The sequence below is a fragment of the Mustela nigripes genome, chromosome 2 (genome assembly GCF_022355385.1).
Source record: "Mustela nigripes isolate SB6536 chromosome 2, MUSNIG.SB6536, whole genome shotgun sequence".
Taxonomy (NCBI): Eukaryota; Metazoa; Chordata; class Mammalia; order Carnivora; family Mustelidae; genus Mustela; species Mustela nigripes.
Genome location: NC_081558.1, coordinates 115,886,285 through 115,899,790, shown reverse-complemented (window position 1 = coordinate 115,899,790; position 13,506 = coordinate 115,886,285).

Genomic DNA, 13,506 nt, shown 5'->3' with positions numbered 1-13,506 from the left:
AAGTTTTCCTAAGAGAAAAAAAAGGGCAAAATATATAAAAAGAATAAAAAATATAATAGATAACCAATTAGCATATAAAAATTTGTACTCTCGGGGCACCTGGTTGGTCCTCGAATTGAGTCCCACATAAGGCTCTCTGCTTTGGGGGAAGCCTGTTTCTCCCTCTCCCTTTGCCTGGTGCTCCCTCTGCTTGTGCTCTCCCTCTCTGTCAAAGAAGTAAATGAAATTTTAAAATATATATGTTCTCTCACTAAGAACTAAAAAAAAAAAAAAGTAGGTATACACAGGGGTGCCTGGGATGCTCAGCCGGTGGGGCTTCTGGCTTTTGACTTTGGTTCCAATTGTGATCCCAAGGTCCTGGGATCCAGCCCCACATCAGGCTCCCTGCTTAGTGGGCAAGTCTGCTTGGGATTCTCTCTCTCCCTCTCCCCCTGCTCTCTTTCTCTCTCTAAAATAAACAAACCCTTCTTAAAAATTAGGTTTACATAGAACAAAGGCTGGAAGAATACATACTACTTTTAATAGTAATTACGCTGAGGAACCAGAATTGTGGAAGACGAATCTTTTATTTTTAAATTTAAAACATTTCTCTATTGTTTACATTTGTTCTAATCCAAAAGTTATGATGGTCAACAAATACTTACTGAGCTTCTATGGTACCAGCTCTGTATTTGGACTACATCAGTGAACAAAACTTCCTGTTGCTCTTCCGCTTCTATTCAGCTTCTATTATATTGGAGTTCCAAATACAGCTGAAACACCTTTAATACAAGTTTAATGTAAACTGCAGCAGAAAAAAATTAACCGAGAGAACTGCATTCTCAAGCAACATAGATTTCTTTGTTTGTTTTCAGTGACGAGGGGGAAAAAGCCCATGCAAAGGTGGAAAAGGGACAAAACAAATTAAGAATGGGAGTTAGTGATAATATCATAATAGGTAAACTGTCTTTATCTCCAACACTATGTTCCATGATTTCAAAATGTTATCTAAAGGATGAATCACAAAACTTAAAAGTAGACCAAGAACTGGAGTTAGAGTTTATATTTGCAAAAGAAGACAGTTTTTGGAACACACTTAAGAAACTTGTATGTTTTTGTAACTTGGGCGTCAGGTAACATGGGAAAAGGAAACCTATGAAGGAAATGAAAGTATAAAATAGTGTAATGTGAAGATTTGAATCTTAGTCCAACTTGTTTGGACTTTGTTTGAAGCTTTGAATCTTAGTCCAACTTGTTTTTAGCTAATTTGCTGAACAAGGTAATTGTACATATTCCAGAGCAAGAGCGTGTACTGCGTTGCAGCTGAATAAACTGAGGGGCCAACAGATGGCTTCAAAATCTCCCTTTAATTAAAAATTGACTCCCTTCTTACAAGAGCCAGTTCCTATTTCTTATTTAATATTTTCCATTATCAAATAGTGGCTTATACTGTTTCACACTTAAAAGGCTCTAATTTTTATTTGTGATCATATACATATTTCTCAAATGACTTTCAGATATATACATGATATGTATTCATATGTGTTCAGATATGTATGTGAACACCATACCATCCATGGGGTGGATGCAATTAGGTTTGATTTTTAAATGTTCTTAAGTGTATATTTGAAGATTTTCTCTGCTGCATGATACATGTTATCTGAATTTGTTTTAAATGCTACAAGAAAGTTCTCAAAATGCTATATATATCCTGTACTTTATAAGTCCTAATGAAGAAAACACTAGTTTCCAAGTACTCATCCATAATAATCATAGTTATATTCTTATTAAATACAATAAATTATGCTATAGAAACTATTCCACATATGATGGTGAGTTTTCTATCATATATTCATTAAACATTCATTTTGATAGTCTTAGATTGTAAAAAATATATTTTATTATATATAGTATACATTTGAAACTGTTTATATTTATATATTTATAATATGTTAAAATATATCATATATAACCATATATCACATATGTTCTTTTTGTTTTGTATGTATGTATTTTTTTCTACTTTATTTAACTAGCAAATAAGAAAAGAGGCAAAATAATACCAGTGGACAGTGATTTCTTAATATTAGAAGAAAGAAAGAATATTCTTGGTGTACTTAATATTATTTTTCAAATGTTAATACTTATCAGTTAAGCATTCCACATTTTTAAGATCACATTTTCCTGGGAGTGAGGTGAATTATATATTATGAAGTAAATCAAAATACTCTTGATTCTTGTACACATGATTCTTTTAAAAGTTTCTTGGTAAAATCAAATAGTCATCCAAGAACTGATAGGCATGTTTTTTGGAATTCTCTATGACATTTTATTGTTAAGTTCTACTTTTGGTTTTATCTTCTTGAGCCAGAAGTTCTGTTTTATGGAATATGAACTAAACTGATCTGAATATAAACTAAACTAAATATAAACTGAATATAAACTAAACTAAATATAAACTGAATATAAATATAAACTAAATATAAACTGAATATAAACTAAACTAAACTGAAAGTCTTGAATTCATGCCTAAAACTCTGAACTTAAGAAATACAAGTTAATTGGAGCAGGTTAGAATGATTAATTAATTTTGCCATGATATTAGGAATCAGAAAGAGTAGGTTTGGGGTTTCTTTCAAATTTTGATTATTTAATGTCAGTGAAAATAGACACAAAATATTCCCATATTGTTTTAGTAGTCTTCAGTAAAGGATAGGGGAAATCAATCAATCACAATTGTTAAAGACCTAATTTGCCAGGAAATGAACACAAATGTTTTTTCTTCAGTCCCTACAATAATATTATGAAGTCAAAAATGTTATTTTCACCAGTTTAAATTTGAAGGAAAGTAACTTTCTCAATGTCACACAATTACTAAGTCGCTGAGTGGTTAAACCAGGATTGGTGACTTCAGAAACTCAGCCCTTCATGACTATATCCTGATGCCCATCTGATTGGTCTTAATTTCCTCTTGTTTCCTGGTTTATGTTAACTTCCTTATTTTCATCCTACTTCTTTTTCTTCCCCCACCCCCTCTTCCTTTCCTTCCCCTTCCCAATATGAATGGAAAAACACAAGAGAACAAGTATAGCTTCATTATATTGGGAAAAATACATTATGAGTGTCCTAGACATTTTACTTTTGTTATTTTCAAATTATTTAGCATAAAGGTCAAAAGCAGCAGAGTCCTAAAGGATTTTATCAGTGAGGGACTGATAGGAAATTTAAGACATACTCAAACTAGACCATTCAAAGACAATTTTTTAAAAAGACTATTTTAAAAATCCCCTCTGGATGTAGGGCAACTACCATATGAGATAGTGCAGTAGGAATTGGGCTGTCTTGCCACTGGTAGGCCTACAGAGTGAGGGGGTTTGTGGCTTCCAGAACTAGGAGACTGGAAGTTCTGTGGAGAGGGCTGACAGGTACTCTGACCTTCAGCCAGTAGATGCAAACATGTGAGATAGTGGAACCAGTTCCCCATGGCTACTGCCTTCCTACCATTTCCCGCAGGGGCTCTCTCTTGGTGGCAACCACTCAAAGCTAGAAAGCAAAAAAGCCTGCGGAGGCAGTCTCTACAGATCGGCCTCCCAGCTCACAGAGCAGGCTGAAAGAGAATGAAGACAGGGCCTAGGGAGGCAAACCGAAGATAATCCAGCACAAGGTCTAAATTGTGGTAAGAAGAAGCAGGACAGCTTCTCCAGCTAGGGATAATTCCTTATCTATCAGAAGCTTTCATTTTTGCTAATACCAGAAATAGCTTTTCCTGATTAATCCCACCAAAATTCATGTAACTTCTTCATACAAATTGCAATAACATTAAATATTTTATCTCTGCCTGATTAATTTATAATTTCTTTCATGAATATCATTGTTTCTAAGTTTTTGCAATGTATGTATTTCATGTGAGCTACTGCCTAGTCGTACAAAGGAGCAGGCCTATGACCTCTACATCAGATGGTTAGGTCCTGGACAATGCTCAAAACTGCTATGGTCCCTAGATACTAGCCGCAGGTAGACTGTATTGCACAATGCTTAAGAATAACGGCTCTGAGGGGCGCCCAGTTGGCTCAGTCAGTTAAGCAGCCGGCTCTTGGTTTTGGTTCATGTCATGATCTCAGGGTTGCTAGATGGAGCCCCGCATCAGGCTCTGTGCTGAGTGTGGAGCCTGTTTGAGATTCTCTCTCTGCCCTTCCCCCAGCTTTCTCTCTCTCTCTTTCTTTCTCTAAAATAAATCTCTTTCTCCTTCTACTTCTACCCATCCCCCCTTTCTTTCTGTCTCTCTCTCTCTCTCTCTCTCAAAATAAATAAATAAAGTCTTAAAAAAAAAAAAAAAAGATTAAGGGCTCTGGGGTTGCCTGGGTGGCACAATCAGGTGTCCAACTCCTGGTTTCAGCTCAGGTTGCGATTTCAGGCTCATAAGATCAGTCCTGGCAGTGGGCAACTTGCTCAGTGCAGGGTCTGTTTGAGATTCTTTCTCCCTCCCCCTCGGCCCCTGCCCCATGCTCGCCCACACTCTCTCTCAAACATATAAGGGCTCTGAAGCCAGGTTCTGCTACCTGCCACCTTTGTGCTATTGGGCAAATTATTTCTGCCTGTGCTACCTAGTCATAAAATCTGGAGTAATGGCACCATCAACTTCAAAAGGTAATTCCAAAGTTTGAGGAACTAACATGAGCAAAGCGATTACAACAATGCCTGACACATTGTAAGCACTGAACAAATGGTAGCTTTATTATCTCAAAAACTAATGTTTCTGGTTTGACACAAATTGGCTGACTAAAAGGAGACTATGCATAACAGTAAAGATAGATTAGTATACATTACAGTTATAAAAGCAACTCAGTGACTTTGAGACCACATAAAGAAACATCAGAGCAGAAATCCTATCTAAATGGCCAATTTGCCACAAAAACATGATCCCAGAAACGAGTTTTGCAGTATGGGGTCTCACATCAAATCTGCTTTATATTTAAGTTGAGTATCATACTTTCCTTATCACCCAATACTTTACCAAGTATTTTTTAGTCATCCAAGTGACAGCAGGTCAAATCATTTTCCCCCAGCTCCTCCTAGCTGATCCCATATCTCAAATGTCTTGAACAAACCACTTTCCCTCTCTATGTCTCCAGTTCTAGTCTGGTTTCATTTAATGCCATTTTATTTTCCTTGCTCTTGGGGACAATTTTTTTTTTCACCATTTCTGTTTCCACGTTTCTCTTCTTAACTTTGTCTAGTTCACATTTAGGGCCCCGGATTATTCTCTCCAGAAACCTATAGCTTTATTGACTTTATTCCTGTCAAAAAATTTCTACCTCGTATAAAGTGATTGCTTTTGAGTAGTCATTTATGTATTCATCCTTAACGATTGTAGCTCTAAAAAGTGAAAGCACAGAAAGCATGTTATCATAGATAAATGAAAAAGTATTATTAGTAATCTAGCAAGCTCAGTGTTTTCTAAATTGTAGGCCATGACCTATTATATGTCATAAGCTATATTTAGTTGGCAGACTCTAGAAGTGTGTTAAACAAAACACAATGAGATAGGATGGGATTAAAAAAAAAAGTAGAATGCAGCCATAAAATAATGTTATGTATTGTTTCATGAAATTTTGTTTTGGTTATTTATGTGTATGTATGCTTGGTCACCATGTAAAATGTATTTCTTACTCTAGCTCAATATATAAAAACTTTGAAAGCCACTCTAATATATCTCATTTAGTTGTTTGTTGCTTTAGAAATGCTCTTAGTCCTTTCTATAAGAACGCTTTTATGTTTTCAATTAGTTGTAAGCTATTTGCAGGAAAGGACTCATTTCATTTACCTTTTGTATAACAGCTCCACCATTCAATTGACCAACATTACTGAAAATCTTAACACATACAATACACTACTAAGTATCTAATAAACATTGGCCATTTTGACATTTATATAGCTAAAGAAAATGAAGGCAGTGCTAGCTGAAAATACATCTATAAATGAAATATCCAATTATAATAGGTCTACAGTTTATCTTATTTGCTCAATATCATTAAATTAAATGAAAAATTCTCTCAATACTATATGCCAAGCCAGGCATTTTGCTGGGTGTTTAAGGGAGAGATGTCCCTGCTCCAAAAGAGTTCATGATCTAGAAGAGATGTGTGTTCTGATGAAAGAGAACTGAATTGTAAGTATTAAGTATTCAGTGTTTCCTCTCACACCTTTCTAGTAAAATAGCTGTCATATTCCCATTTTAAAGAAGTGGAAACATGTTTAGAGATCTTAAGGTATTATTAGGATTTTAATCCCTCTAAATTCAAAACTCATGACTTTCTATTTTGTCCATATATTAGTTCTAAAATTTTTATGCGACTTACTTTGCCAAATTCCAGAACATGGAGAGCTGTAGAACTGTGACGTTCACATTTATTAACTAATCAATAATATTTTTTTTAGTGCCCACTATATGCGCATGTTCTAGAAAGAATATAAACATGTGAAAACTTAGGATAGAAATTAACTACCGAATTTAAGGAATCCCACAAAATAGACAAAATTGATTGCCAATCAATTTTGGCAGACTTTAAGAGAACTGCTACAAAAGTCAAATTGTAGAAAACTGCTATCGAATTCAAATAATTACAGTTAGGTCTGGTTACATACAGCATTGTAAAACATTTCAAAGAAGTCATAGCTCCCATCTCACAAAATTGGAATAGCCCTAGGAAGCACTGCTTGTGTGCCTCCCCCCCAACCCATTCACTCTAAAATGTGTAAATCTGAACCAAAATGGCTGAGAATACCAGCATCAAGTAATTATGGTTTCCTGTAGTGGTTTTTCATAATTTTACAAAACTCACAGTTTCCTCTGTGGCAAACTTGCAATGAAGTCTGAAATGGAGAAAAGATAAAACCAAAGCTAATTACGTAGCAACAAATGGTCACATAGAGCAATACCGTTCCCTACCAAACAGTGTCCGATTGTTATACTATTAGAAACAATTCAATAGGGCTTCAATCTTGTTTACTTATTACTTACTGGCATTGATGCCAACCTTCAGGGGACAAGAGGAAGCTGGAGGAGCATAAATTTAAACAGCCTTTAAAAGTTTATAAAACACATTACTACATTTCATTTTCTCAAACAATCCTGTACTATACGTTCTGGCAGAGATTTTAGTTAATTTGGTGAGTAATGTGATTTTCTTTTTAAATTGGTTTTTCCTTCAGGGGTATTTACACAAGTGGCTTTATAAATATGTTCTTAAAATAATGCTGAAATCAAGAAAATATTTTGAAATACAGGATTCCTTGGTAATACCGAAATCCTTTGCATTTTATCTTAGAATAATTATGTATTGATGATTAGTGATGGTTAAATAAGTCTAAACTTTTTCATTGTCTTATTCAGTGTGCTTTGAGGCTTCCTGAATAATCGAACATTTTACATTTTTGGTTCTCTTGATTTTAAATTGCCAAGCAAGAAAGACTTAAACGTTTTTACGTCAGCTTTATATATTCATACCTTTTTTGAAAATACCTAAGTTCCATATACACTGATTCTTCAAGGGATTAGAATCCCAATTACACCTTAACATGTTTCCCGTTCTTTAAAGCGGGGATAAATTTGCTCACCTAAGGATAATATATTTGTAAAAATTAATTACCTGTTGGGCACTTGGGTGGCTCAGTGGATAAAGCCGCTGCCTTCGGCTCAGGTCATGATCTCAGGGTCCTGGGATCGAGTCCCGCATTGGGCTTTCTGCTCAGCAGGGAGCCTGCTTCCCCCTCTCTCTCTCTGCCTGCCTCTCTGCCTACTTGTGATCTCTCTCTGTCAAATAAATAAATAAAATCTTTAAAAAAATTAATTACCTGTCAAATGTCAAGTTTGTGAAGGCTTATGGATGTGTCTTTGAGTATTTTTATTTATGCAGCTTAGCCTTGAATGACATGGGTTTGAATTGCACAGGTCCATTTACATGCAGATTTTTTTCAATAAATATAGCATGGCACAATAAGTGTATTTTCTCTTTCTAATGATTTCTTTTTAAAAAAAATTATTCATTTATTTGACGAGAGAAACACATTAAGAGAGGGAACAGAAGCAGGGGAAATGGAAGAGGGAGAAGCAGGCTTCCCACTGAACAGGGAGCCCAATGTGGGGTTCAATCTCAGGACTCTGGGATCATGACCTGAGCCAAAGGCAGACACCTAATGACTGAGCCACCTAGGCGGTCCCTCTTTCTAATGATTTCTAAATAAAATTTTATTTTCTCTAGCTTTCTTTGTTGTAAGAATATAGGATATAATACATATACAAAATATATGTTAGCTGACTATGTTATCAGTAGGCTTCTGGTCAACAGCAGGATGTTTGTAGTTAAGTTTTGGAGAGTCAAACATTATGAGGAATTTCTAATGTACAAGGAAGTTTGCACCTCCAACTCCCTTCTTTGCTGAAAGGTCAATTGTAATTTCCATATATTCCAATTATAGATGTATTGTGTAATTTCTTATTTTAAGATCTCAGCTTAAACCTTACTTCCTCTGGGAAATAATGCATTGCATCTTCTCATGATTATATTATGATACACTGCCCTGGGGTCAAATAGAACCCAGTCCTTTCCCCATCTGGAACCCGCCTCATTTTATTGTAATTCCCTGTTCATTCACTTTCTTGCCTGATAAACCAAAAGCTCTTAGGGAAAAAGGACTATATCCAGCATAACATACAACAGAATAAAAGCCTAAAAAATACTTGCAAGGTGAGTGAAAAATCAAAGTTGAAGCTCTTTCTCTTTTTCATAAAACTTTATTTTCATTATTAAAGATTATTATTTAAAAAATAATTTTGTTAGTAATGCAATCCCCTAAGATTTTGATCACTTTACTCTTCTTCTAACCCATTAATATGAACATTTTTGCATGAAAAATGTAATCATAATAACAAAATAATATTAAAATGCCTTCACAACATATTTGCCTAGAAAGCTGGTGTCTTTGAATGAGGAGTCATTAAGATGGAATTCAGAGTTATCACACTTGTTGAGTTGCTATGAGTTAATTACATATTATTCTCTAAAAATGTCATCTTAGCAAGGACATCCTTTTCCCTAAGAAGATAATACTTAGTAGAGAAGAAAAAATGTTTCTATTTTTTAGCCATGGTGGAAAAAGAATTTACAAAGCAAAATCACAAAAAGAAATAAATCTATGGGGTGCCTGGGTGGCTCAGTGGGTTAAGCCTCTGCCTTCGGCTTAGGTCATGATCTGAGGGTCCTGGCATCAAGCCCCACAATAGAGCTCTCTGCTCAGCAGGGAGCCTGCTTCCTCCTCTCTCTCTCTCTGCCTGCTTGTGATCTCTCTGTGTGCGTCAAATAAATAAATAAAATCTTTAATATATATATATGTATCTTTTAAAAAAAGAAATAGATCTGTAAGCAACTTTCAGAAAACAGAATTGTAATAAAATATTAAGACTGCATTGCTTCTTTAACATTTTTTTTAAGTTTTCAAGCCATTTCTTAGCTGAATTGTATAAATTTTGGTCTTTCTTATGATGAATATCAACTCTATCTTAGTTTAAAAATACAATGTGACTTATGAATAAAAGCATGATAGTTTCTATTTTGATATTTAAGCTTATACACAATGTAATTTGTAAATTGGAGAATTCAAAGGAAATTGCAGATCCAAGAATGATCTCCTTTTTTTCTTCTTTTCTCTCACTGTTTACTCCCTGGGGAGAGGAGGGATAATTCACATAATATAAAAGACTTTACTTAACATATACCCATCAAAAGAATACAAGAGTCAAAGAAATTAATCATATATATGCATTTTTGTTCTTTATGTACTTGGCACTTAGCAAATGCTTAACACATTATATATATCCCAGAAGTGTTTAGTTGATGGTTGAAAGAAAAAGTTTTTATAAGAATTTGTTATTCTTAAGATCCCAGTAGAATTTTCGAAAGTGCTATTTTAATCTCCATACAAATGTGGATTTGCTTATATTGTTTACATTAACCAATACATCTAATAATACTTGGCAGAGATAAAAAACTTACTTAGGGACAAGAACCTAGCTTTATTTAGTGGGCTGAATCCAATACAACTTCTGCATCCTGCTTTTATGGTTTCTTAAAAGCAGTGTGTCATTAGAACAATTACCGCAACTCCTTTTTCTTAAATCATTAGCCTATTCATGGGAAGCAGAATGGAAAACTCACAAAAGAAAAACAAACAAACAAAATAGTTAAACCAGGTCAAAAGATGCATCAAATCTAAGACAACCAAAATTTTTTGTCTACCCTCAGTTAGAGCAGAAGTCTTCTTTCCCATTTCACCTAAATGAATCTACCTGATTTAATGTTCTTTATGTAGAAGTATATGCCTCTCAACATCATCAAGTATAGATTTAAAGCAAAACAATTTTAATCAAATTCACATGCAAATTATATGGGCTCCAGCCAATTCCTCTTATCATAATTGACCAGAACTGTGGTACTGCCGTACTTTATCGAGTTTTAGAATAATTTTCTTTGATGCACATTTCATATCATTATGAATGATACGGCCTGTTTAAAAATATGTCTTATAAAATTGTTTCCCTCTCCTGTCTTACTAATTCTTGAGAATACTGAACAGTAAAAAATTTGGAAGTTATTTATTTCCATCTTTTTGGTTTTGAAATTTCCATTATATTGGAAATTGGAGTAAACACTATTAAATTTCAGCTGTTTCAAAATAGTTTTACTTATTCCAAATATATATAGATATATTTTAATAGATATATTTGTATGTATATACATATGTGTGTGTGTATTTATTTGTTTATCTTTAAGTAAACTCTAGGCCCAGTATAGGGCTTGAATCTATGACCCTGAGATCAAGAGTCATATGCTCTACTGACTGAGCCAGTCAAACACCCCCCAAATGTATTTTGAAAGTGTTACGAAGTATGTGTTATCTACAGTTATGTCTCATATAAATGGCATAGTCAAAGTTAGCCAAAGAAGTCCAAAAGACAAGGAATTGAATAGTAAAATTGGAAATGTCGATCATTTTTTTAGTTTGTAAATCATCTTTAAAAGTTTTTAAGTGTTTAGCATTTTTAATGTTTAAAAAATGTTAACCATTTTTTAATGGCGGTATCAACTAACTTGCCAAAGATCATATAACAAATAGAAATTCAGGTCAGGATTCAAATTCAGTCTTTTTAAAAGTTCATCCACTGAACTGCTACATTATAACATTTGTACCATTACTAAGCTAATTAACTGGAATGGGCACAAGGGTTAGATGATAAGAGTTTCCTCAAAAGATGGTGGAGGAAGTCAGCTTAAGAGTGGCTAAATGGGGGGTGCCTGGGTGGCTCAGTGGGTTAAGCCTCTGCCTTCGGCTCAGGTCATGATCTCACGGTATTGGGATCGAGCTCCGCATCAGGCTCTCTGCTCAGCGGGGAGCCTGCTTCCTCCTCTCTCTCTGCCTGCCTCTCTGCCTACTTGTGATCTCTCTCTTTCTGTGTCAAACAAATAAATAAATAAATAAAATCTTAAAAAAAAAAAAAAGAGTGGATAAATGGGGTGCCCACCTGGCTCAGTTAGTAGAGTGTGTGGCCCTTGACCTCAGAGCTGTGGGTTTGAGGCTCCTGTTGGGTGTAGAGGTTACTTAAAAAGAAAATCTTTTAAAAAAATGGACAAATAATGTCATAAAGTGAACCAAAAATAGGAATCTGAATTTGAGAACCAAATCTTATCTATTGACCTTCTGAACGTGCTTCTACTTTTTTCAGTCACCACTCGTGTTACCAGACCTCAAACTGCTCAGTCCTGGATTCTCTGCAGAGCACATAGGAGACTCTTTCTTTCTTTTGAAAAATTATATAGCTCCTCTTGAGTTTTTCTTCTTGTCAAAAATTATACTTAATTTAAAGAATCAGTTGATTCTCAAGGAATTTAGAAACTTCAGTGCCCCATGCCCAATATAATCATTTCCCCTTTCCCAGAGACAACCACTTTTAATTTTTTAGCTTATTATTTTGTATTTTCTGTATTTCTAAATAATATGTGGGCATTATCTACTAACTTTCCACTGTGGAAGAGTAGGCCTCAGCCCTCTTCTTTTTACTGCCTCTACTTTACATGCACACTTTCTATTGTTCTGTTATTATTCCTCTTACTTAGTGTGATTGGAATTTAGGTTGGATCAATATATTATATATTATAGTCATATTATATATGTATATAATATATATTCATATATTCAGAGCTGACCCTTAAAATAAATAAGAGTTATTTTCCTGGAATGACTTTTTTTTTTTTTTTAAGATTTTATTTATTTATTTGACAGACAGAGATCACAAGTAGGCAGAGAGGCAGGCAGAGAGAGAGGAGGAAGCAAGCTCCCTGCTGAGCAGAGAGGCCGATTCAGGACTCGATCCGAGGACTCTGGGATCATGACCCGAGCCGAAGGCAGAGGCTTTAACCCACTGAGCCACCCAGGCGCCCCTTCTGGAATGACTATATATTTTTCCTAGAGTTTTAGTATTTTTAAAATTTTGCTTAATGTTTTAATTACTAATCAACAATTAAATCCCAAACTCTTCACTAGTTGTCTAAACATTATTTCCGGGCGCCTGGGTAGCTCAGTGGGTTAAAGCCTCTGCCTTAGGCTCAAGTCATGATCCCAGGGTCCTGGGATCGAGCCCCGCATCGGGCTCTCTGCTCTGCAGGGAGCCTGCTTCCTCCCCTCTCTCTCTGCCTGCCTCTCTGCCTGCTTGTGATCTCTGTCAAAAAAATAAATAAAATCTTTAAATAAATAAATAAATAAATAAACATTATTTCAAGGAACACCTGGGTGGCTCAGTTGGTTAAGCATCTGACTTGGGTTGAGGTCATGATCCAGGGTTCCTGGGATCAAGTCCTGTGTCTGGCTTCCTGCTCAGCCCGGCAATCTGTTTCTCCCTCTCCCTCTGCATCCATCCACCGCCGCCCCACTCGCCCCGCTCATGCTCTCTCACTCTCTCAAATAAATAAATAATTTTTTTTTTTTAAAGACCCCAAGATCATCACCTGAGCCAAAAACCAAGAGTTGGTCACTCAACCAACCATGTCAACTTGGCACCCCTAGAACCAGTATTTTAATTTAAGCATGAGACTAATTTATGTGAAATCACTATGGGTCTTTGTGCTTTTTAAGACTGATTCATCATTGGATTATGGAATCAATTCAATGGATCTTTATCAACATTAAAAAAAGTAATAATTAATAAACCAGGGTGTTTTGTACTAATAGGTGTTTATTTAAATGTTTGAGAAACATTGGCCTAAGCCTTGATGGGAATGAAGCATGCTATTTGAAGGTAGTGGCGGTTCTCTCCTTTTAAGTAAAAACATAGTCACAGAAAAATAGGCTGAAGATGTTATAAATAATTGTGTTTTTAAAAGTTTTTACAGCAATAGTACATTATAATAAAATCTAAAGTCAAGTCCAATAAGATAACTCCTAGTTTTCAAAACTACTGAAGTCTAAAAAGGTGCT